The following is a 4,244-nucleotide window of genomic DNA, read 5'->3' as shown; positions in this document are numbered from 1 at the left end:
AGGTTGAAATTAAATGCCGCTACTCGGATTCGAACCGAGATGCTCTAGCACTGCTTCCTAAGAGCAGCGTGTCTACCAATTTCACCATAGCGGCTCGCTACTCGTTATACTTATCGTAATTAATGATATCACATCTTCGGGTGAATCGTCAATCTTCCTGGGGGAGAGTACACACGCACAACAAGGGACCTTCCCTGTCTATAGTTGATTAGGTATACGGCGCTATACTTGTATAGGAATAACGGGATATGGCGTAGCTCGGTAGCGTGCCATCTTGGGGTGATGGAGGTCGCAGGTTCAAATCCTGCTATTCCGAATAAACGAGGTCGGAACATATTTTAAACGGAATAGAAGACGTTCCCGTTCCGGGAACGCAGATTTATCTCCCGATTCTCTTTGGGTGTTATCGACCCATACCCATTCGTAGTAGGGATAGAGATAAATCGATGATCGTGATCGAGACCCTTGTATCATAGGAAGGAAGAGAGGGATTGGGCTCCTTCTTCATGCACGTAACCCCCCCCCCCTCGTGGTTATTACCAACATTCATTGATACAACTCTGTTAGTATTTGGATTTTATTTACCGCACGGTACCGTCACGCAATAATATCAACATGTACCCGTACTACTTACTAGGGATCCAAATTCATCAATAAGTTCCCTGACAATCACTTATCTCGTCTTCCCCGTTCCAACAAACAAATAGTTCACTATCTATTCCGACCGACCCCACGTCCTATTGATACGGCAATTCCTGTTACAACCGGGGAGTACTACTGACCAGTTTCAGAAATTTTTTCATTTGTCACATAGTAAAAACTTCTCGACCGTCCAGTCAAAATGGATTTAGCTGGAGAAAAAGCTTTCGATGCTACTTCATTAGTTTGGGTCTTCCAAATATGATTGCGAATCTTCCTCCGCGACCTAGAAGTACGTTTTTTTGGAACTGCCATAATGAAATCTATCTATTCGGTTTTATCATCGAAATGAATGCGACGAGTATGTTGATACGTACGAGTAGAATCAATATAATGAGGGAGGGGGTGATTGCGTAGAATCATTAGAAGGGGAACAACTGGGGGAACTGGGTTTCCATTCTATGCAAAAGAATCCCAGCAAGAATCATTGACTTCTTTATGATAACAATTTGCTAACCAACCAACTCCTTTCCATTTAAGCAAATGGGATCTACTACAGATCGAACCAAATCCTGTCTGTATCCCGATTTCCTTCGCGTCTTCTTCTTAGAATGGATCTTCCGTATCACTTTCTTCCTCTCGAAACAGGGATGCAAGACGCGCCCCCTAGCAGTTGCGTTACTCAGCCGGGGATGTCCGAGATCAATTTTGGATCCGTGACAAACCAATGAAACTCGATATATCGACATTACCGTATTGGACTCTGATGCGTTGTGCCCAAGCAGAGCGAAGTGACGAACATCATAGAATCTCCCCGGTTCTACTCGGAGTTGTTTTCCTCCAGTATCAATTGCTGCATGTCTATCCGTAATAGTCTTGTCGTGTGAAAAATAACCCAAAACAACTCAATCGGTTTGGGGTCAAAAAATGGAACCTAGATAAGTATCTCCGACACATTTGATTCCTGTCAAGTCTCGACGCCGGGCTCGCACCAGAACGAGAAACAAATGGATTATTCGGTTTGATACGCGTGATCTCACCTGTCCATATATATTCCATTCTTCGACGCTCCATATATCTGACAACTATTGACAGAAAGAGTTCCAACCCGGGTTAAATATGTTTATGGAATTATCTTATGAATGTGCTTGGATTGTCCCCTCACGCCCATTCGTAACCTCTGGTTTGATCGGATTGGCATCGTTTCTTTTTCCAAAAGCCACTAAGAGCCTTCGTCGTATACGTGCTATGCTCAGTGTTCTTTCATTAGCCGCAGCTATGTCCGTCTCTATCGCAACATTCTGGCAACAAGTTACTGGTCGCTCCACTTTTGAATACTCATGGTCATGGATTCCCAACGACGATATTTCTCCAAAGATAGGATTTTCAGTTGATTCACTTACTTCCATTACGTCGATATCAGTCACCACCATAGGTGTCTTGGTTATGATTTACAGTGATAGTCATATGCGTCACGACTAGGGATACGTAAGGTTTCCCGTCTATTTAAGTTTCTCCACTGCCTCCACGTCAGGATTAGTGTTCAGTCCCAATCCAATACAGATTCATGTTTTTCGGGAATTAGTAGGGATGTGCTCTTACTCGCCGATAGGTTTTTGGTTCGCACGACCAAGTGCTGCTAATGCCTGCCAAAAAGCTTTTGCAACTAATCGTACAGGAGATTTCGGATTATTATTGGGTATATTAGGTACGTATTGGATAACTGGTAGTTTCGAGATCCGCGAATCGTGTGATTGATTTAGTGAGTTGATTGATAACAACAGCGCCGGCTCCTCCCTTGCCAATACATGTGCTCCTCTACCATTTTTGGGTCCGGTATCTAAATCTGCACAATCCCCACTCCACGTATGGTTGCCCGATGCAACGGAAGGACCCACACCTATTTCGGCTCTTATACACGCCGCTACTATGGTAGCTGCGGGAATTTTTTTTGTAGCTCGAATGCTTGAATTGTTTGAAACCTTACCTCTAAGCATGAATGTTATCTCCTGGATAGGCGGAATAACGGCTCTACTGGGAGCGACGATAGCTCTTGCCCAGAAGGATATCAAGAAAGGTTTAGCTTATTCTACTATGTCTCAATTGGGCTACATGATGCTGGCTCTAGGTCTCGGTGCTTATAAACCTTCGTTGTTTCACCTCATTACACATGCCCATCCCAAAGCTTTGCTATTTCCCGGATCCGGTTCAGTAATTCATTCGATGGAAAGGGTTGTCGGATACTCTCCCAATAGAAGTCAAAATATGTCTCCCACGGGTGGTTCGCGAAAATATATGCCAATTACTGGAATCACTTTTCTTTCAGGTACTCTCTCTCTCTGTGGTATACCACCTCTAGCTCGTTTCCGGTCCAAAGATGAAATTATTGCAAAGAGTTGGCTACGTTCCTTTCCCCCCGGATGTATAGCCTCATTCACAGCAGTTCCAACTGCTTTCTACATGTTCCGCATCTATCTCCTCACGTTTGAGGGGAATCTACGCGCCGGTGGCGGTACCAATTCATCCCATTCCTCTATGAATAGTGTCATTCGGAGTAACACCAAAACGATAGCAACGAGTGGAGATGGGTATGATGTTCCTCCACCCCCGCGAGACGAAGGAGTCGATTCAGCAGGAGGTTATGACGGGGAAGATTCAGTCGATAGAAAAGTTTCTGCAGAGTCCAATATTCGTTCTGAGTCTCTATATCCTAAGGAATCAGACGTTTCGATGGTATTGCCTTCAGTAGTACTGTCGATACCAACTTCGTTGGTTGGATCAATAGGAGTCAATCTCGCTGGAGGAGAAACTGGTCCCGATTTGCTATCCGAGTGGTTAACTCCCCTTGCAGGCTTTTCAGAGGACAACAACAATCCCGAAAATTTGGTACAATTGCTAATAGATTCAGCAGGTTCGGTTGGTCTATCACTAGCCGGAATATCTATCTCCTACGTGATTTATGGACCGATATCCTCTCACACACAACCTTGCGGTGATATTGATCCTTTTGCCAAACAATCTATGGGTTCATTTAACCGTCTCATTGGGGACTGGTCACACAACCGGGGTTACATCGATCATTACTACGATATCCTTCTAGTGAGAGGTATTCGATTCCTGGGTGAGTTAACTCTTCTTTTCGACCAATGGGTAATTGACGGAATTATTAATGGCACCGGTATTTTGAGTTCCATAGGTGGAGAAAGCGCAAGATATGGGGAGGGCGGGAGAGTATCTTCTTATTCATTCGGATTGATGATTGGTATTATTCTACTGCTAACTGCCTTCGTTTCTCTTGTCTCCTAAGAGTTTTTTTCTTCTCCTTTCCAAGATATTCCTTATACCTCTATAAGTATCCTGTGACTATTCTACTATGTTTTCCGGAAAAGGAGAAATAGAAACTAGTGATTGGTGATCGATCGATATGCATCTTGGGGTTGGGGGGGGGGCGATCAATCACGACCAAGATCAACCATGACCGAGATCTTCCACACCAGCCCCCCCCCCGATTCGTAGGCTCTATCCGAGAAGGCAAAAGGGATTGCTATCATTACTGCTTCTTCCTATAATGAGAGTTAGGGTGTACGCGAGGTTCATGAAGTCTC

At 44.4% G+C, this 4,244-nt stretch overlaps 1 non-coding gene across 1 annotated transcript; it reads left to right on the top strand.

Annotated features, from left to right (window-relative positions):
• Positions 1-242: 242 nt before the first annotated feature.
• TRNAP-GGG (transfer RNA proline (anticodon GGG)) lies at positions 243-316 on the top strand. The gene has a single exon. It is a non-coding gene; the product is annotated as a tRNA-Pro (tRNA).
• Positions 317-4,244: the final 3,928 nt, after the last annotated feature.

Source organism: Dipteris shenzhenensis, unplaced genomic scaffold, assembly GCF_047967505.1.
Source record: "Dipteris shenzhenensis isolate YYH24624 ecotype China unplaced genomic scaffold, Dip_SZ_1.0 scaf0452, whole genome shotgun sequence".
Taxonomy (NCBI): Eukaryota; Viridiplantae; Streptophyta; class Polypodiopsida; order Gleicheniales; family Dipteridaceae; genus Dipteris; species Dipteris shenzhenensis.
This window is presented reverse-complemented; position numbering and strand designations above follow the sequence as displayed.